A 22,162-nucleotide genomic window follows, 5' to 3' on the forward strand; every position below is an offset into this window, starting at 1 on the left:
GTGGCCAGCTCAAAAGCACAGCCAGCAGCCCCAGCAGCAAGTCTGCTACTGTATTGTGCTCCTGCTCATCTCCATCATGGAGGTGATGTTCAGGGCCAGCTCTCAGGGACAAAACACTTTGAGCATAAACATATCCTTGCATAGGTCATATAAGGCAACTTGTGCCCACACAGTGTGAACTGTCCCACAGCTCTTGACAGCAGGGATGTGACAGGGGATGTAGCTCATTGCTTCTTGCAGGACTAGCCACCAGCCACATACCATGGGTGAGAGCATGACCTGCCAAGCTTCTTTCTGTGCCTGGGGATAGGTGATGCACAACCAGGATGCTCCTATGGAGGTCCTTCCTCCCATGCCTCCTATTGCCCACATTTGTGGGCTCCACTGCTGCACTTAGTGTATTTGCAAGACTCCATCACAGCTAAATTACTATTTTAGACTTGATACGAGGAGGCCCCACTTGCTTATTACTTTATACCTCTGCCACCTCCAAAGCATACAGTATTGCTTAAGGCAGATGTGAGCAGGGTGTGTGTATGTGTGTGTTTAAATTTTCATCTGAAGTATTTGCATGAGTGACTGGTTTCCTCTCAGCCCCACTGGGGAGTGGAGTATCTCTCTCTCAGTTCTCTGTTTTGTTGTGATATATAGAAGTAAGTTCAAAAAGGCAGAAATGAGGGTCTGACATCCTGACGCTTTGACTCACCCCCATGAAGTTATTGGTGTCAGTACAGCTGCTCTCTTCCCCTCCCTGCCCCCCTCCCCCCAGCCTCTTATAATTATCTGTTCCTCTGCCACACTCAATGATAAACAATAATGAGCTTTTACATTTCCTTGCTATCTACTCTGTCTCACTGTCACAGGAAAATATATACACAGCCATACATACATATACACACACAGACATGCAATTTATCAGTTAACTTCTGGAAAATATTCTATATCTCTACTCTGAAGATATGTGCAGGTTGTGGCCTTTAGCCTTACTGGGTTTTTGAAAGCAAGCAGTGATTGTTTTTTGAAAGCTAGCAGTGATTGGTATTCTAATAACATTTACTTGATTAATATAAAACTTTGGTGGTGAAGAGCTTTTTCTTCCTCTTTTTGTACCAAAGACCGTGGTTTGCACTCTGCATTTGTTAGCCCAATAAAAGTAGAGATATACACAGTACCTTTAATTCCCTGTTCTCCAGCACAGAGCAATCGGTCTCTGTGTATCACACTGTCCAGTCTTCACATCCGAGCATCTGTAAAGAGATAGCCAAGTAAATGTTGTGAATGCTACTCTCCATTCTTACTCACTAAAACTTTATTGAATTTGCTTACTTTTTCACCTGTTATAGCTGAGAGTCTTTTTGCTTGTCCTCTGCAGGGTCGTGGAAATGGCAAAAGTAGCACATAAGGAAAATCTTCAGGCCAGCTCATCACCTTCTCCCTTCAAGCTGTTGAGCAGAAGTATTAAGGTCTCAGAGTTTCATTTTTCTTGGTTTGGGCTGTTTGGTATTGTTTTTATCACTGGCTGCTGCAACTCGAAACGACATCTACATTAGCACCTTTAGCCACAGTGATAATGCAAGATTTCCAGGCAAGATACTTGGAGTGAGCCTTCTTTATGTTTTTTTTCCCCCTAACACTAAGGATATACAAAATTTTAATCTAAAATTTGACTTCATTCACTTGGTTGAGTTTTCATTCTCCCAAAATGTCAGATCAAAAACCAACCAACCAAACAAACCACAAACAAACAAAACAAAACAAAACAAAATCCCAACCCAACCAAAAAGAAAAAAAAAAAAGGCACAATAATTATTGCACAGAAAATACCTGAGGGGAATGAACTAAATTCAGCACCAATTTTCAAAGGTAGATTTTAAAGTTTCAAAATCAGAGCATAATTTGGCCTAATATTTTGTTTCAGCTTTTGGCTAAGTGAAAAAAAAAAAAAAAAGGACATGTTTTTTCCTGCCTGGGAATTATTGTTAAAATGAAAAATGAGTTTTCACAGACAGAAAAGTATCATTGCTGCAAGCAAGAATGAACAATGCTAAACCTCAGTCATGCGTAAAAGCCAAGAAGCAGCCAAAAAAGTGCTTTTCTGAGCAGGCTGGTGATGCCCATTTTGGAAAGTGCTGCAATATCCCATGCCAGCTCACTTTACCAGTACCGTCTGGGGAAATTGCTCTCCTTGAGACAGTGTCTACCTAATTTGTAGTGGTTAATAACTAACAGCATATAATTTCAAGTCCCAGCAACACTTTGCTGGTTTCTGCTTTTAATTAAAGCTGACTTGTAACAATGCAGGAACTGCAGATTTGATAGGTGCACTGCTGAAGCTGAAGCTTGTGCTGAATGGGGCCAGCAGAAGCATTATTCCATGTGTGCTGGCATGGGCATGTCTGGCAGGACCCCCATCTTCTTCTCCTAAGTATGCATATTAATTCATAGTCCAGTCAATTAGGGCTTGTTACTACAGTAATGGTAGACCTAAACTAATCAAGTGCCACTCACCCCTCTCTGCAAGTACGGATGAAGAAGGAGGTAGATGGAGCAAGCAGGTACCTTCTCCTCACCACTTGAGAAGGTCATTGCTTCTGCCTTTGCAACCCCTATGCAACTTCCATCAAGAGCAGGAAATAGGGTCCTCTATGTTACAATGCATCCTGAATACAGGATGCTTGGAAATAATTTGGGCATAAAAGAAGAGATTTTCATGGGCCTAAAGCAGATCTCTGCACCTTACTACCATCTGAGCCTCTGTGTAAAAAAATCCAGAGTAGTTTTGACCAAAGGTCCACAGCCATCAAACATTTGTCTTGCAGGAGGCGGATGAGTTTCAGCTTGCAGAGTCTTGAGGCGATTCTCTATCTGCTTCTGAATTTGTTTTTCAATTGCAATGTGTCTCTGTCCATGTGCCATTAAGAGCTCAATTCTTTTATTCGCCCCTCCAACACAGCGCCCCCCCCCCCCCCCCCCCCCCCGCCTTTTTAAAACATCATGTTTATGCAAGTGGACAGGAGGCTCTCATATCTGGGTCACACGTTTGCTGGAGGTCATTGAAAGGCTACAAAATGGAGCATGCCTAATTCTGCTGTTTCAGAAGTTTTCTCACATGTACTCAAGACAATTATGCCTATTAAATGAGTTCATTAAATTTCAGAAATCCTTTGAAATTATGACATACAAAAAAAACCCCTAAACTGCTGAACTCTATTTTTTTTAACACCTTCTATAAACGTCCTAATCGGAGGAGGTGATGAGGACCAGAGCTTGGCTGCCTGTGACACGGCTAACATATTTAACCACGTCCTGTCTTTATTGCAAGCCAAATAAACTAAGTAAATAAACACACCACCAAGGTCCATCAAGTGACCTTTTACAAGCATCGTTGTCATTGGCCTGAGCATCAGTCTGCTGAGAATAATTTAGAGACGTAAGATAAATGTCACTGATGCTCTTTAAGAGGTGTGGGGCTTGAGACAGGATGGAACATGCACAGCATTTCCAGGACTGAGAACTGGCTCAGTGTTGAGCTTCAAAATTCAGGAATACAGGAAGAAAGCAAAAGCAGGCTCCCTATGTCCTTGCTAATTCCTCCAGGGGCTACTGGGCCAGGGATATCCTGGTCTCTGTACTCTCAGAGGAGTATAAGGACTGTAGAAGGACATTTCTTAGGCTAGGCCGCACATGGAGAAAGAGGACACAAAGCAGACATGGAACACAGGCAGTACCATCCTATTGGGAGGTATCTTCCAACAAACAAATGTTCTGATATTCAAAGGTGCTGAGCAACAGTAACTGCCTGGTGAGGAAACCGAAGTTGCAGGTGCCCAGTCATTGTGATTACATGCCAGAAATGCTTAGGTGCTTCACTCTAACCACATGTAAATACTTCCTTGTAAGGAGTACTACACTATATGCAAACAAAAACTTTAAGTTTGTTATTGCAGTGTCAACAGTACATAGGCATCAGATTGTGGGGTTAGTTTGGCATCAAAATTTTCTATAAGACTGCCAAAAAAAAACCCCAACACCTCCCCCCCCCAAAAAAAAAAACCCAAAAAAACCAAAACAAACAAAAAAGAGAAACAAAGGAACAAACAAACAAAAAACCTAAAGTATTGCTTAGGGTAGGTTGGCTCTGAGCAGCACTGGCACTTATGGGGAACTCTGTATACCCACTGTAGCAATTTGGGTACCAAAATACACACAAGATGCTAGCTTGTTAAGGAGTGTTTCATTTTGTTGGGTAAGAGAGCATTTATCATAGTTGGCCCACACCAAAAACCAGCTTTGGACAGAAGCCACTTTGACTAATGAATGGGATGGAACGTTTTTTAATCTCTGAGATCTCTTATCAATTTATTTCAGATGATGTATAGTAGGTTTTTATTCTACAAGAATTATGATACTCCTCAAGTGCCAGCAAACCAAAGATGGTTTTTTGTATGGCTTTGTCTCTTAACACTATGTCATTTTGTCTTGACACTACAGCTGTCTCGCTGAAGACTCACTGCTACTGTTTCACTTTATCTTCATCTTCCTAGATTTGCATTGTCCTGCCTTCTCTCTGATCACACTAACTTAGATGGTGGTGAGAGAATAAACCTGCTGATATATTTGATTCATTTTAGCCACAAAATATTAAACAAGATGGTCTGCAACTCTGTGTTTGCTGATACTAGGAGAATTAACTCATCTAGATTAGTTGTTTTTATTCTGCACTCACCCTGGAGTCACATAAAGCCCTTGAGTGCTATCTGTGTACAGTGGCAGCCAAAAGGCACTATACTGGCACTGAAGAGGGAGAATCTTTGATCAGGTCCTTCTCCATCTTCCTGAAGTGTAACTTTAGACCAGGCTCTACCAAGGCCACTTCACTCTTTTGTGCATCCCCTTGAGCTCAATGGTGAATGAACTGAAATCTGCTCTGCTTCCTTTACTAGGTGCATGTGTCAAGGATCCCTATGATCACTTTTACTTGCTTTTATCTAAAGAGCTCCTTGCAGAGCCCAGGGTGTCAGTGGTCATGAAAAGAGCATATCTGTAATATAACAGTATTTTTCACCCCCTGGGTCATGCAATTAACTGAGACCCATTAGCAGCTCTGTTTCAAGCCTCAGGCATGAATCCTGAGCAATAGCAAAGAAGTGTCTGATTTCCTTCAGGAAAGGGAAAAGACCGATCTCCTTTAGGGACTCATCCATGTGCTGGAGAAAAGCTGGAGAGGAGTTGAATAAATCAATATGCTTTGCTATGTCTACCACTCTTGAGACTGTCTGACTGGAAAGATGCTGAAATCCGGTGGCTCTGCCATACAGTTCTACTACGTGTTTAGCAGGACAGCAGTGTTTACTTAAAGGTATCTGTGTTGGTGTTAGCTCTTGGAGGCAGGTCTCCTAAATCACCTCAAATTACTTAGATCCAAAGACAGCTGTATTGGTTCTAGTTTAAGCTTCCTGGAGCTCAAAGTTTAACAGAAAATACAATATTAGGATGCCTTCTCCTCTCCCCAATTTGGAAAGAAAAGGAATTAGATGTAGAGAGTAAAAGACCCAAAGAAGAGCCTTGCTTCAATTTGGAAGTTAAAAGGAAAAACTTTAACAATAAATAAAATGTATTTAAGGTAAAGAGAGTTACAAAAAGGCATGGGGAAGGGAAACAAGATACTATATATATATATATATATATATATATATATATATAACCAGATTGATGGCAATGGATGGAGGTAGATTCAGGAGGTGGCTGTCCCACCATGTGGTAGGGTGGCCACGTGGCAACAGGAGGAGCAGCAGGAACCAGGGTGCTGCTGGCAGGCAGGTAGGCAGGTCAAAGAGAAAGAGAAGCAGGAAGTTCCTCTGGTTTTATAGGGGGCCTATACTGGAAGTGGGAGTGGGCTAACCACTAAACCTGGGTTCAGGTTCAGACCACCCCCAAGGAGAAGTCAGGAGGACCTGAGGTCAGTTTCAGACCACTCTCAGGAGGGTTAACCCTTTACAATGGCCCAGTCCAGCTCCTTCATAAGTTAGAAGACATTTTGTATTCATCATTATCGGACAGATCCTCAGGCCTTAAATCTGCTTTACCAGCTGTCACAGATTCAGCCACGGAGGATTTGGTCCCAGGTAAAAGCAGAGAACTAGGGGAGAGCAGAAAATTGTGTCCAGAAAGGGAAATCAAATTCTTTCTTTTGGTTATCTGCTATGGATTTCAGGATCTGAGCCTACTATAGGAGGAAGGACCATACTGATCCCTCATAAGAGAAATCCCTCAGCTCCTATCAATAAGCACACTCACAAAGTGGAGCATCTGCTCTGACACAGGATTTCTATGTCTTCTCGTCAAAATCAGCTCTAGGAGAATAATGTCATAGGAGTTGTCAAAAACAAGAAGCAACATGTTAGAAGAATGCCACTTGGAAATAAATCCCTGCTTTTACTGGATAGCTGATCTGCTAAAAGCAGTTATTTGAAATATCTGCAGATCATTGGGATCCATGAATAATTGCTATCTGCATATCTCAAATTCTTTACAGTTTTGCTGTTACATAGCTATGCATATCTATAAATAGTAGAGCAATGTCGCTCACTGAATAATACAGTCTCTGTGTTTTTACAACTCATCATGAACTTCTATGTAATTTATTTTTTATTGAAGAATTCCAATTAATGGCTTCCTGGTGATTTTAAAGCCTCAAATTATCAGTCTCTGAAAACAAAGCAGAGAACATAATTATCATAAACCCAGAATTTTTCATTTTGAAGCTTATCTGTTTGTGCTAAGTATCTTGTCTGTAAGTAATTAGTGCCTTTTTTTTTTCCCAGTAAAAATAATGACCATTCTATGCTGCACATCCAAATTTTGTTAACTACTAGATGTACTGTATACATGGTATCTGAAAATGCACCACCTTGGATCAGCTTTAAAGTATTTCATCAAATGAAAATGGCAACAGCAAAATACATCTGTTTGTCAGAATAAATTATGCAACATTAAAATATATTATTAGATCTTTTTCTCTTCTAAGAGTAAAAGCCTTTCAAAAATGTGTACTTATTTATTAGTATGGTAGCTTAGGACAATGGTTAGCTTTCTTTAGGCTATTTCTAATTCCAAACTGCTGATCAGAACTGATCAACCAATAGTCTATATTCACAGAGCCCTCTGTACATGGGTAACTCAGTTTTTAATGAGACATCTTTGCCTTGTGCTCAGGACATGCAGGAATTCAAAGCTGGGAGTAAAGCAAACCAAGATGGGGAAAAATTGATGTAGGTAATAGGAGAAATCTGCAGCACCCTCTCACAAGCACTCTTTGTAAAGGAAGAATTTAAACTTGATACCATACAGCAAAACCCTGCTCCAAATCAGTACCTGGGGAACTGAGGTGAAAGGGGAGCATGTCTATTTACATTCACTCTAGTGCCAAGAGCAGGTTTGTGCCACTGATGTTTTAATGATGCACAGACCTTTGTACAAGTTTCCTGCTTGGCCTGCCTCAAGTCTTCAGTACCTTGCTGGGTTTGCCAGTGGAAACTCTTTTCCCAGCTCCAGGCAAACCAGTTTATAACTCAGGGTGCAAAGTGTTGTCCTGCCTGCCATCATTTAATTGTTGCACACCCCTTCATCAGGCTCAAACAGTTTCAGCACTGTATGGGTCCCCCCAGTACCTCAAGAGCCTCCTACAGCAAAGGGGTACAAGGATGGAGTGGGACCTTGACACAGAACTCTGGTCCCACATTTGCCCTACACATCCAAAACAGCCTCTAAGCCACTGACAAGGGTGAGAAACAAGTCCTAAATGAGAATGAATCTGCCATGTACTAGATGTACCAAATATTTCCACAAGCCTAACACACACACAACCCTGCCTTATTTCTTGTCTTGTACAGTAATGACTTTTCTATTGTGGTTCACATCAAGAAAAGAAATCACATAGTCAATAATCCAGTAGCAATGAACACTGGATAAAGAGAGAAGGAACGAATTAAGAAGACAATGAGAACTCTCCTGTACAAGAATATGTTCCTGGTGATCTGTGGGCTTTTCTCAAGAGCAAGCTCATTTCCAGGTTGCCCCAGCCTGAGATAGTCTGTTGTCTACCAGACACTGCAGCCTCTCCAATACCTGCAAACAGGTATGGAGCGAGTCCCTGATTTCACTTTTGTAAGGGATCCTGCTGATTGCAGTGCAAACTTCTAAAGAGAGAGAAGTTTAAAAATAGCCTAATGTAAAAAGATTTTATATCATAGTTTTATACCATAAATAAACCTGTCAGATAAGAGTAATGTCTCTTATCAACTGCCCTCTCATCCCACTAGCGCACTCCTTGTGATCCCCATTCACCATCCCCACTTCCTACACTGGCTGGCTGGTGAATGTCCCTTTGACATCTGAACAGGGTTTAAAGTCCCTACCCAGCCTAACCATGGTGCAGATTTGACCTAGCGAGTGTCAGGCACAGCTCACAACTCCATCATCCTTGAACCAAGATCCCAGGCTTCCCTTCTGATCTCTCTCATTTTGGTGACATCCAGGCCAGCTGCTGAAATGAATCTTTTCTTCCCCCCATGATCCCTGATGTTCTCCTACAGTCAAAAAGTAGCAATAGTACTGCTGTTCCCTGGCTTTTGTCCTAACTGTGCAATCCAGCCCGAACCACCTCGCCTCATGTCTCCTAACCACACATGCAGGCTGCAGGATGAAAGGGAGAAGCACAACAGCTTGCCCTCCACCTCACAGTCTCTTTGCTTCCAGATACTAAGTAAATGTCAGGCTTTTTCACTGTGTTGCCTACATGGTTAATTTTAAAAAGAAATCCAATATCATTGTTTTTCGTGCTAGCTGAGGTGATTCTGAAATTTAATAAAAACAGTGGAATTTTTCATTAATGACAATCGAGGTTTAAACTAGCACTAACTTTCTAGAGGGATGAGAGAATAGATAAAAGAAGGTCACCCCCATCTTATTGCAACTGTCTTCAGACACAACTTAGATGGCAAAGAACTGAAATGCATCAGTATTGCTTTACTAAAAGTAAAAACCTGGCACAACACATTGCTTCCAAGGATCCTACAAATGCTTCAGGAACAGGGACTCACTCAGTAATTAAAAGCCTTAGGCCAAATAATGTTTTCTAGAAGATAAAAATGCAAGGGCAAGGAAGTTATGTGAAATACTTTTTCTTGGTCAAGTGTTTCTGTTGCTCCAGGTCTGTCAGAGAAAGACAAATAAGGGGTTATTAGGGTAGGAACATGATCAAAGCATCCTGCAGATTCACAGTGCTTTGGTGGCAGTCCATCCTGCAGAGAATCTCTTCTCCTGTGGGCACCTAACTGCACTGCAGAGAAGAGAGATCACTATACTGTAATAAGTTTATCTAAAAAGTTGTTACCAGCATGGACTTTACCTTCCCTGATTGAAGCTCTGCAGTCTGCCACCACCATATTAAAGTTGAAAACTAAGAGGAAGAATGTGAAAAAAAAATATTTTGCTTCTAAAGTATATTTTCTTTAGATCTGTTATTGGAAAAAAAGAAATTCTACATTAAAACTATTTCATGAAGTATTTTTCTTTTGACTCTGTTGTTGTTGAAGGGCTCTCCAGGTCTCACCCATATCTGAGGTCAAAGCAAGTAAGGTCCTTCCTTTCTGCTAACTCTTCCATTTCTAAATCAGCAGTTTATCATCTCTTCTCCCAGGACCACCGAGTGGCCACCCTACAGCAATTTCTAGTCAGCAGAAAAAACAGAGAACTCAGCCAGTGGCCATCCACACTGCATGTGGGACTCAGAAAAGGACCAGCAAAACTTCATCTATCTCTCAGCCAGGTCATGTAGTGATAAAGCAAAAGCTTTTCCTGTGCCTGTTTGTCGGTACATAACCAAACAATTGCAAAAAAAGCAAGAACAACACCTGGGCACTCTACAACAATACTACTCTATCAATATTCACAGGTCCTCTGATAGGTAAGAATACATGTAGCTGCTTCTGAAGTTGAATAGAGGAGGTGCTATGAAACACAGAGAGGAGACAACACTGTAAACTCTTAAAGAGCCTGCCCAGCTCTAACATCACACATGCTTTTATTTGGTACTTGTGTCTTCCCATTAGCAAGATCTTAGTTTAATGAGACAAATATGACCTTGTTATCCCACACACACACCCTTTTGCTTCTGAATCTGGCCTCTTAATGGTCAAAAGCCAAAGAGATCTCAGAATCCACCTCCTGACTGAAGCTTAGCCTCAGGTTTTGCCTGTGCCAGCACTGCACCCTGATATTATGAAGTGCAAGAGATTACAAAGAAACTGAATGCAACACTTCTGTGGGAAGATTGAAGAACATGAATGACTCCTTGCAGCATGGCCCTTTCTTTCTCCAGACTTGTATTTCTAGGTTAAATCTGTCACATTTTTCCAACTTGTCACTGCAAGCAAGGAACTTACTGCAGCAAGAAATTCACTGAGTTTTCCCAAATATTCCCCAAGCAGTCATTGCTTCTCTCCCTGAGCATCATTACCATGGTTCAGGGCAGAGCTTACAGGCTAGCAGAAGGCACTTTGTGCTACATTGCTCCAGCCACAGAGATCACTGGGAACTTTGAAGCTGGAAATGGAAATTTGCAGTTATACATGATAAGGAGGAAGACAGCTCTTGTCTCCACCACAGAAGCCTGACCTTTTAACAGAGCAAATGTCAGGGAGAGATACACAAATGTGTTTAGACCAATATCAGTTGCTTCTCTGTGGTGGGTGCTCATACAGGCACAGAAAGGGGACATGATGTTGCAGGTCACCCTTGGAGAAAATCCCTTGGAAATCATAGTGTTAGCTGTAAGTTGGTAGATTCTTACAACAGAATATGGACCACACATACCCTCGTTTTGTGTGCCTGTGGTGGCACCACACAGTACCAGTTTACACACTGAGATGGGGATGTCTGACACAGTAACAATATGGAACACACTTGTGTGATTCCAGGTAGCACTTCCACCTCTCCTCCTCAGTCCTGGGAAATCAGGACATATTTCTGAAAAATCCATGTATTGCACCCAAGCGAGCCCTTACATTCAATCAAGGTAAATACATCCACCTCCTTTCCAAAGGGGAGATGGACATATATACAGGAGATCAACATGACTGGTCCCCTAGCACAGAGTCCATCAGATCAGTACATTCAAACACTACAATCGATAATTTGCCATCACAGAATGGAGGACACCTTTCGGTACTAGTTTTACTTAATTTTTCAGGTACACAGGATCACAGGATGTTAGGGGCTGGAAGAGACCCAAAGGAGATTATTAAGTCCAACCCCTCCTGCCAGAGCAGGACCACACAGTCTAGCACAGATCAGAGAGGAATGCATCCAGACAGGCCAACAAGACCGATATCCTTGTTGGAGTCTGTTACAGACCACCCAATCAGGAAGAAGAGGTTGATTTATTACTCTTTAAACAACTGAAGGCTGCCTCAAGATCACCTGCCCTTGTTCTGGTGGGCGACTTTAACCTACCAGACATCTGCTGGGACTTAAACCATGCAGAGAAGAGGCAGTCTAGAAGGTTTCTAGAGTGTGTGGAAGACAATTTCGTATCCCAGCTGTTACATGAGCCTACCAGGGGGGCAGCCCTGCTTGACCTGCTGCTCACAAATAGAGAGGGGCTGGTAGGGGATGTGGTGGTTGGGGGCTGCCTGGGGTCCAGTGACCATGAAATTATAGAGTTTTCAATATATGAAGAAACCAGGAGGGGCATCAACAGAACCTCCACACTGGACTTCCGAAGGGCAGACTTCAGCCTATTTAAGGAACTAACTCAGAAAGTTCCTTGGGAAAAAGCCCTTGAAAACAAAGGGGTCCAGGAAGGTTGGACCTACTTCAAGAAAGAACTCCTGAAGGCACAGCAGCAGCTGTGCCATTGTGCCGGAAGATGAGCCGACGAGGGAGGCAGCCAGACTGGATGGGCAGGGAGCTGCTGAAGGAATTGAAGATTAAAAAGAGAGTGTATCACCTTTGGAAAAGAGGGGAGGTGTCCCAGGAAAAGTTCAATGAAGTTGCTAGGTCTTGTAGAGGAAAAAATAGAGAGGCAAAAGCCCATTTGGAGCTCAGGCTGGCCACGGCTGTCAAGGAAAATAAAAAATGTTTCTTTAAATATATGAATGGCAAGAGAAGGGCCAAGGACAACCTCCAGTCCTTATTAGATGGAGAGGGGAACATAGTGACAAAGGATGAGGAAAAGGCAGAGGTGCTTAACACCTTCTTTGCCTCAATCTTCAATAGTGGGACAGGTTGTCCCCAGGACAGCTGGACTCCTGAAGTGGTGGATGGAGGCAGGGACCAGTATAGTCCCCCTCTAATCCATGAGGAAGAAGTAAGGGTCCTGCTGAGACACTTGGATCCTCACAAGTCCATGGGACAGGATGGGATCCATCCTAGGGTGCTGAGAGAGCTGGCAGCTGAGCTGGCCAAGCCACTCTCCATCATTTATCAGAAGTCCTGGCTTGCTAGAGAGGTCCCCAAAGACTGGAAGCTGGCCAATGTGATACCCATCCACAAGAAGGGTCATAAGGAGGAGCCAGAAAACTACAGACCTGTCAGCCTGACCTCAGTGCCAGGCAAGGTCATGGAACAGGTCATCTTGAGTGCCATCACAGAACACCTACAGGATGGCCAAGGGATCAGGCCCAGCCAGCATGGGTTTAGGAGGGGCAGGTCCTGTCTCACCAACCTGATCTCCTTTAATGATCAGGTTACCTATCTGGTGAATGTGGGGAAGGCTGTGGACGTAGTCTATCTGGACTTCAGCAAAGCCTTTGACACTGTCTGCCACAAGAAGCTCCTGTCAAAGCTGGCAGCTCATGGCTTGCACAGATTCACTCTGAGATGGGTCAAGAACTGGCTGTATGGCAGAGCCCAGAGGGTGGTGGTGAATGGTGCCACATCCAGTTGGCAGCCAGTCACTAGTGGTGTTCCCCAGGGATGAGTGCTGGGCCCAGTCCGGTTCAATATCTTTATGGATGATCTGGATGAGGGGATTGAGTCCAGCATCAGTAAGATTGCAGATGACACCAAGCTAGGAGCAGCTGTAAATCTGTTGGAAGGTAGGAGAGCCCTGCAGAGGGACTTAGACAGGCTGGATAGGTGGGCAGAGGCCAATGGGATGAGATTTAATAAGGCCAAGTGCAGGGTTCTGCACTTTGGCCACAACAACCCCGAGCAGCGCTACAGGCTGGGGACAGAGTGGCTGGAGAGCATCCAGGAGGAAAGGGACCCAGGGGTACTGGTAGAGAGTAGCTGAAGATGAGCCAGCAGTGTGCCCAGGTGGCCAGGAGAGCCAATGGCATCCTGGCCTGGATCAGAAACAGTGTGGCCAGTAGGACAAGGGAGGTTATTCTTCTCCTGTACTCAGCACTGGTCAGGCCACACCTTGAGTCCTGTGTCCACTTCTGGGCCTCTCAATTCAAGAGAGATGTTGAGGTGCTGGAACGTGTCCAGAGAAGGGCAACAAAGCTGGTGAAGGACCTGGAACACAAACCCTATGAGGAGAGGCTGAGGGAGCTGGGGTTGTTTAGCTGGGAGAAGAGGAGGCTCAGGGTTGACCTCGTTGCTGTCTACAACTACCTGAAGGGACATTGTAGCCAGGTGGGAGTTCAGTCTTAGCTGTAAAGACTGAAGGAAAGAAGGTATTCAGCAACTCTGCTTTCTCTACATCCTCAGTTATCAAGGCTGCCTCCTTGTTCAGCAGTGCCCCCACACCTTCCCTGTTCTTCCTTTTTCTACTGATATATTTGAAGAAGCCTTTCCTGTTCTGTTTTACTTCCTTTGCCAGCTTCAGTTCCAAGAGGGCTTTGGTCTTCCTTGTTGGCTTCCGCCATGCCCTGACAACTTCTCTATAGTTCTCCCAAGTGACATATCCCCTCTTCCATGAATCGTAAGTTTCTTTCTTCCCTGAGATTTCCTTCAGGAGCTCCTTGCTCAGCCGTGCAGGTCTCCTAGCATGTGTACCTAATTTTTTAGTCAGAGGAACACACCTAGCTTGGGCATGGAGGAACCAACTGTCTAGAGCCTTAGCCCATGGGATTTCTGCAAGCATGTCTCTGAAGAGCACAAAGTTAGTTCTGCAGAAGTCCAGGGTTCTAATTCTGCTTGCTGGTCTGATTCTACCCTTTAGAATACTAAACTCCAGCATGTCATGATCACTGTCCCCAAGGCTGTTCCCGATCTTAATGTCTTCAGCCAGTCCCTCTTTATCAGTTAATACAAGGTCCAGCAGCGTACCTCTCTTTGTTGGTTCCTCCACTATGCAGGTAGTAGTTCCTCCACTACCTGCATCAAGAAGTTATCATTGGTACACTGCAACAGCCTTTTGGACTGGCTGTGCCTGGCTGTGTGATCTTCCCAGCAAATATCAGGGTGATCGAAGTCACCTAGTAGTTAGGAGTTAGCTCTAGAGGCTACCTCCAATTATCTGTAGAAAGCCTCATCAACATCTTCCTCTTGGTTTGGTGGTCTATAGTAGACACCTACAACAATTTCATCTCCTTTCCCATATCCCTTAATTGTTATTGACAAGCTTTCAACCTGTTCTGCCTCCCCCCTTGGATAAAACTCAGCACATTTCATATGTTTTTGCACATAGAGAACAACTCCTCCACCTTGTCTGGCTGGTCTATCCTTCCTGAACAGTACACAGCCATCCATGACAACGTTCCAGTCATGGGAGCTGTTCCACCATGTCTCAGTGATGGCAATTATATCATAGTAATTCAGCCCAATGCAGATCTCCAGCTTCTGCTTATTCCCCATGCTCCAAGCATTGGTATATAAGCATTTCAGAGATGGAGTTAATCTACTGGCTTTCACTCTTGCAGTCTGACCATTCCCAGCCTCTTCCATGGCCACCAATCTAGCAGTAAGCTCTGAGTGTGCTGATTCCTCATTGATTCCTGTGGTCCTCTTCTGTAAGACTTAAAAAGTTCTTGTGTGCCCCCAGCATGCCCCAAGGTAACAGGCTGAAGGCTCTTTTTAGCCTCCCACCCTGATATGCTATCTCTTGCATTCTCTCCAGCACACAACTCATTGTTACCTACCTCCCCTGAGATAGCAGTGGAGCTGACACATCGCCCCACAATTGTCTCAGGCTTGCTTGTAGTAAGCCTGGCTTCCATCCTCCCCTCCTTCCAACCTAGTTTAAAGCATGATTAATGAGCCCAGCCAACCCCTGCGATATAATCCTCCTTCCATTTGGAGAGAGGTGCACCCCATCTGCTGCCAGCAGACCTGGTGTCATGTGGGGGGACCCATGGTCAAAGAAGCCAAAATCCTGCTGGAGGCACCAGTCTCAAAGCCAAGAGTTGAGCAGGTGAGTCCTCCTCATTCTTTCTGGGTTAGTCCCTTCAACAGGGAGGATAGAAGAGAATATTACCTGTGCTCCCACTCCCTTGACCAGTTGACCCAAGACCCTGAAGTCTCTCTTTATGGCCTTTAATCTTCTTCTTCCAAGGTCATCATAGCCTATCTTGAAGGTTAACAATGGGTAGTAATCTGTGGGCCACATCAGGGAGGGTACAGTTAAAAGGCAGCTGAGTGTACCTGCCTTAAACTATGTAGGAAGAATCAAATGGAGTCAGAATCCTTTGGTTCCTTTTGAGTAATTCCACAGCAAGGTGAGAACATCAGTGCCTGAATTACAAAAGGTGGGATCCAAGTGCCCAGATCCTCATGCCTGCACTGGAGCACATGCAAGTGCATTGCTTGCACCAGGGAGAAGAGTCAATATAGCAGATATACATAACTGGTCATTAGCTCCTTACTTTAACCTCACAGCAGACATGCTGGCCTTTGTAAGAAGCACGCAGAAGATCTGCAGAGCATGCACCACATGTGTCAACAAGTGCACTGGATAGCAGCAATGACACATGGATTATACACTGTGGGGCTTGACTGGTTCCTCAGGGACATGAGAAGCAGCAGTTCATGGCTGCAAGGGAAAAGTCCAAGAAGTCAGCAAAGTACAGTTACAAATTGTTGTGCTTCCCAATATAGTAATGCTGTTGGGGGGATAGGAAAAGGTAATAAGCAGAATTTTCTAGGAAGCACTCTGAAAATAAGGTACTAAGAAAAGTCACTGAAAATGTCAGGCAAGCCAACAGGGAAAGGTCCAAGGAGTGAGCAAAAGCACAGCATATACTTTTTCATCTATTCAATCTGACCCTGGGCCCAGTGCCACAATCTTTTTAAGGTTAGTGGTGGGAAAGCTGCCTTTTGAATGTTTGCAGAGGCCTATTAACATCCTGTGCTGAGGAACCTTAAACCCCAGGTAGTATTTCAGAGGAAATGGACAGCACAAAACACAGACTGAAAATTAACCACAGCAGACCCCAGGCCTAAATAAGTTCCACTAGCCCTTTCTGAAATCACTTAAAGGCTTTCCTTCCAGTTGGACTCCTGCCCAATCACTTTAATAGGTGCAGCAGGCAGTGTGTGGGGGTGGTGGGGTGGGGGTGCCTACAGGAGGGAGGAAGTGGATAGAAGAGAAAAATAAAGGGAAAAAGAAACCTATTTGGCTGTGCAATTTAAACATTCTTTTCAAAATAAGGTGAAAAAAAAACACCCAACAGTTTATCAAAAATTGCAACTGTAGCAGGGACAGGAAAAACTTGGTGAAATACTCTGTGGATGGCTGCAAACCTCTAATGGAAAGTTGTGCAAGTGGCTGAGGCCAAAGTAGGCATTAATTACAATGAAAAATCAGTTTAGTGCAGGCCACAACTAAATTGGAAGCTGGTCCTCTAGGTAAAACAAAGAAAGTGAGCAGAAGCTTTAGATTTGATTACATGGCAATACAAGAAAAATGTGCTGTATGTTGTCTATTATTAAAGCTGCTTTTGGGCCTTCTGTGTGTGCCTAAGGGATTTTAATAAAAAATTAGTAATAGCCCTGCTGCCCTGGCTTGCTGCGGCTTTTGGAGCATTTGCGGGTACAAGGCTAGTTCTGCAGTACAAATTAAGTCACTTTAGACAAGCAACCTTGGAAGCATTATGTGATAGCAAAGTTCAAGCACCACACTTCTGCCTTAAGAAGACCAGAAGTCCCTTGCTGGAGGCCAAGTCTGGGTTTAGAAACTGCAATACAATTTCATCAGGAAAGAAACCCTGCAACTGTTGTATTTGTCTCATATTATTCTTGGCAACACTAGAAATACATACCCAGGTTCATAAACACTCTCTAAGTGTACAGAACACTGCAAAAGAGCAAGTTAACAGCAAAAAGTCATGATTAACAGAGGGGTTTGGGTTTGTTGGGGGTGGTTTTTTATAACTTTCTATATATTGATGTAATGTCTTTATTACTAGTATCAGCCCTTGGTCCTTGGCACTGCTGGACACAACTGAGTCAGGAAATACTGCCAGCATTCATTTAAAAAAATACAAAACTCTACCATCCCCTCAAGTGTATAAAGATTTCTTCTCTAATCCCTTTCATATAGAGATGTATTTTAAAGTGAAATTAATTATAATCTTTATACCCCAGTATATCCATACCTTGGAGGATCCAATTCTGCCATTAACACCCTGGCTACAACTTCTATAAATTAAAAGCAAAATTTGCTATATGTAGGATTTTCTAAAATCCAGGGAAATAAGGGCAAAAGGAAAAAATATATTATAGGGCTAGAGAGACGAGGAAACATCTAGGAAGAGACTAAGCAGCTTTGGGTCTCCTTGTCAATGGACTGCTGTTAACGATTGTTCCAGCAGGTCCCCATCTCTCCAGCACTACATATTGGTGGCAAGCTGCTTCACAGCTCCTGGTTGGGTAAATATTCAGGGATTTTTAGATCATAGACAGTGTTCATGTCCTAGAAACACTGTCCAGTCCCAAAACTCAGCCTGGGTAGGACAGCTCATCTGTCCTTCAGTATTGCCAGTGTTTGCTATTGTATCATGAGTTTTATCAGGTTTTTGTGATCTGTACTAAAGAGTCTCCCCCTGACATATTTCCCCCTCTCTTAAGCCCATGAAACAAGAAAAGATCTGCCACTGGTTGAAGTCCATAATTTTTAATATCCATCTCATAATTGTTTCAAATCTGACTCACAATTGAGTGTATAAGTCTGATAGTTTGGCAACTCTCATCCTAAACTTAGTGGCTTGGTGAGCTGTTCTCAGGGCAAGCAATACAAACATGTGTGTAGATCCAGGGGCTTTCTGCCTGTCAGTTCAACACAGACAGCAAAGCCCCTGAATGCTGTGATGAAGAAAGGGGTTCTTCTCTGCAGCAGAACTTAAATATGACCTAGAAGAGTGCTGAGAAGGAAATAACTTTAGCTTTCAACCCCTTGTCACTGAGATGAGTTGCATGCATGTGGCTACATGCAGATTCACATCACCATGTGCCATGCTGTCCTGATTTGTACCAACACCTTTCTTCTTTACAGCTGCACACTGCCTGCTTTGCAGAGCCAGGCAAGACTGCCACAAGAAAGTACTATCCTACTTTACTGTTTCAATCACCAGCAGAGATGTGCTATAGTACACAATCCATGTAGACTTCCCGTTACCTTAAAAAATAAGCTTTGACATGAACACAGACTTGAAAGCTGGGTTACCTAAAACCCCCATAAAAGCATTATCAAGAAAAAACAACTTTGAAAACTAAGTTTCTGTGGAGCAGAGTAGTGCTGGGGGCGGGTGGACCATTCCTATAATGCACAGTCTGCCCCCATTACAGCTTGTACCTTCTCTCAGTGAGAGGATATGGAAAAGCAAAAGGATTTACTCAAGAGCACTAGTGTAACCAAAGCAGCCTTATGTACCCAGTTGCTGAGGTTGCACAGTAGCAAGTGAGGTGGGAAAACCATACCACCACACCTTACATTTCCCAGCAGCTATCCAAAGCTGACTGCAGAGCCTTTTAATCCTTTGTGAACATGGGCTCACTAGTGACGTTTTGCAGTGGCAGCAGCCAGTGCCAGACAGCAGCCCGATAGATGAACTCCAAGGCTGATAAGGCATCTCTGCCAGTGGGCATCAGTGCTGAATAGCCTTATGTAGATGTAGTATTTAAAATCCAAACCCCAAAGAGTCCTCTTTGCATATAACAGGTATATCTAAACACACACATATTTTGCAATATATTCAAGTTTGAAATATGTTAGTGTGCCAGCATGTACAGACATCCTTGGAAGGTTCACATACCCCTTTCTTTACAAACCTGCTGCAGCCTTTGAGGCTGCCTGGCACCACATTTGCTCACCAAATGCACAAGGGGTCTCCAGAATCAATTCTCCTTCTCCAATAATCTTAAGATTAAGATCTGTTAAAAAAAACAGCACCGGGGGGGAGGCGGAGGGAGGGAAGAGAGAAAAAAGGAAAAGCAAAACAAACAAAAAAAAACCCCAGGGGTAAAAAAAAGGCAAAAACTGCCAACTTTTGTCTGTGGATTCAAAGAGCCTTCTTTATGCCAGATTCATCTATATTAAATTGGTTGTGACCTTCCAGGTGTCTTTAAGGTTGAAGTGTTTGCTGGACCATTTAAAGCTCCTCTCACGGGCTCTGGCGACTCTCCTGACAGAGAGCTGGGCTTTTAAGAGTGTAGCCACCTTGTCAATGCTCAGAGGTCACTAATAGCCTGCCTTGGGCCTTCCAGCGGGTCGCATTCGGTTTGCTAGCCCAACACAAAGGAAAAGGAGAGGAAAGATGGGGAGGGGGGGATAATTATCATTCTTTCTCTCCACCCCCACCTTCCCCACCCCCCCCGCCCCGCTCCAGGCTGAGAGTTATGCTCCATGTCACTGTGTTAATGTGCTTGCATCCAGGGAGACACATAATGCTCCTCTCAGCCCTGTTTATTAGTGAGATCCATTTGCAAAAGGCCCTTCTTTTGTACCACAATATGAATGTGCTTTGATGGCAAATAATTACGCTAGTCCTTTTGACATGAGGATCCACAGGCTGCCCTAGTTAAGCCAGTAATTAGCCTGTCCTCCTTTTTTTTTTATTATTATTGAGAAGCTACAAATTATCCTCATATGAGCACTGGCCATTTCTTTTTCTCTTTTCTATTCTGCCTCCCTCTCTCCCTCTCCCTTGTATCTCTCAGCACGTTGGATAAGGGGAATGCAGCTGCACTAGAGCAAGATAAAGCTCCGCCATCAAGATGATGAACAATTTGGATGAAGAGGCTTCGAGATGAACACAAAAGCTGAAGAAGTGTGGCTGATGCAGCCCCGGACAGCTGAAGAACGCTGCCGTCTGCAGATGAATAGCCCTCATTTGTGAATATACAGATTTTCCATGATGAATAAAAACTGTGTGTAGGTCACAATAAATAAACTTTTTTTTTTCCCCTCCTTCTTCTTAAATAATAATTCAGGTTCCCGGCACCAAACAGCTGTAAATTGAAGGTTGTGCTTAGTTTTCTCAACTCTCAAAGGGGATAATTAAGCTAAGCTCATATTGTTTGATATATTAGTGTAATGATGAGCTACTATATTCTGGCTTGTTTCTAGTTATTTTAGGGTTTTTCCATTATCTTTTTTTTCTTAAATTACATTTATAAATGTAGAAACAGCATTTCTGAAACACAGTTGCCCTGTGTTTGGGTCTATCTGAAATGTATTCATATAACACTTAATTAAAAGATGCAACATCCCCTTTTTTGGAAAAAAATGCATGGAGGTAAAAAATATTGACATTTTTCAACTAGTCCTGACAATCTCACTCAGTTGACAAACTTTTATCCTTATTGGTGGAAGATATTTAAATGAGGCTATATTCTTTCTCAATACAGACAGTCATTAAACTTCTGAAACCTCAAGACTGGTACTTCCTGGCAACCATAAAAACCCTGCAGCCTCCATGTTTTTTTTAATAGTTTCTTTGGAAGATCTACAGAAGGCCAATATGATTTCTGAATTACTAATTTTACCTATATACTAGGGTTCGCACACAGACTAGTAGATGTGATTTTTTCAGAGTAACTGACCAGATTCTGGAGTCTCAAAAAAGTTTTTTTTAAAAAATCTGCAAGCCAAAGAGGCATCTTGAGAAGAAGAATAAAACCAAAGGAAGACTATGAACTCGAGTGCAGGTGGACAGCAACAGTCCCCATCGTGCTCATAAAAATAAGGAACACTATTTTAACAGAGCAAATGCTGAAGTGGACAGAACATGGTCTTTTCTGATTTCCAGATGCCTCAGACTGACACTGATCAGTTAATTTGATTATGAGGAAGTTCTTCACAGAGAGTCATTTGCCATTGGAATAGGCTGCCCAGGGAGGTGGTGGAGTCACCGTCCCTGGAGGTGTTCAAAAAAAGACTAGTGAAGGCACTTAGTGCCATGGTCTAGTTGACTGGATGGGGCTGGGTGATAGGTTGGACTGGATGATCTTGGAGGTCTCTTCCAACCTGATTGATTCCATGATTCTTTTACCTAGAGGTACTGAAGAAGAATTTAGAATACTCAAGACATCCTCCTGGTGTATGGGGTAATGCAACCTATCCCTCCTACTGCACATTGTTGACCAACTCTAGAACTCCCCAACAGTAAGAGGAAGCAGAAGCCAGGGCAATCCTCACAAGCGTGTTTATACTCCTACAGAAAAAAGGGGCATAAAAAAAACCACAATTTTAGTTTTCAGATTGGATCGGTTTAATCTTGAAACTCTCATCCACAGTAGGACTAGTCATTAAAATCATTGGTCATTTGGCAGCTTTCTAGGCTAGAATGGCACACAAAGTCTCTCCTCCATACTCACAAACCATGAAAGCTAAATAACCTCCTAAGGACCCTAAATTTAAACGCTGTGTTATGGAGTGTACTAAAGAAGATGGAAGTAAAGGAGCAATGCAGTGATTTGACTTTTAGTATCAACATAAGTCAAAAAGACTTTTCCTTTTGCCCACGTTTTGAGGATTAAGTCCCACAGCACACACTATCTATTTTCTAAGGCTGTGGCATAGCTTCATGGCATGGTGAGAAGAGACAGTACAAATATTAAAAAAAAAAGTAGTCAGATTATCCTACATCTTGGCCTGTTTCTGGAACCAATGTCTTTTGTGATTCAAAAATGTGTGTGATTTGTCCTTTTCATCTCTAGTTTGGGATCAAACAGGAGCAGAAGAGCAGCTCCTGTGATATTTACGGCACAACTAGAA

At 43.2% G+C, this 22,162-nt stretch overlaps 1 long non-coding RNA gene across 1 annotated transcript in view; it reads right to left on the bottom strand.

Moving 5' to 3' along the window:
* Positions 1–919: 919 nt before the first annotated feature.
* Positions 920–22,162, bottom strand: part of LOC135176749 (uncharacterized) — a 30,594-nt gene continuing 9,351 nt past the window's right edge. Inside the window, exons 2-3 of the long non-coding RNA XR_010302809.1 lie at positions 1,327–1,442; positions 920–1,247 (exon numbers count right to left, since the gene is read on the bottom strand). This is a non-coding gene — a long non-coding RNA (uncharacterized LOC135176749). The remainder of the gene's footprint in view (positions 1,248–1,326; positions 1,443–22,162) is intronic.

This window comes from Pogoniulus pusillus, chromosome 7, assembly GCF_015220805.1.
Source record: "Pogoniulus pusillus isolate bPogPus1 chromosome 7, bPogPus1.pri, whole genome shotgun sequence".
NCBI lineage: Eukaryota > Metazoa > Chordata > Aves > Piciformes > Lybiidae > Pogoniulus > Pogoniulus pusillus.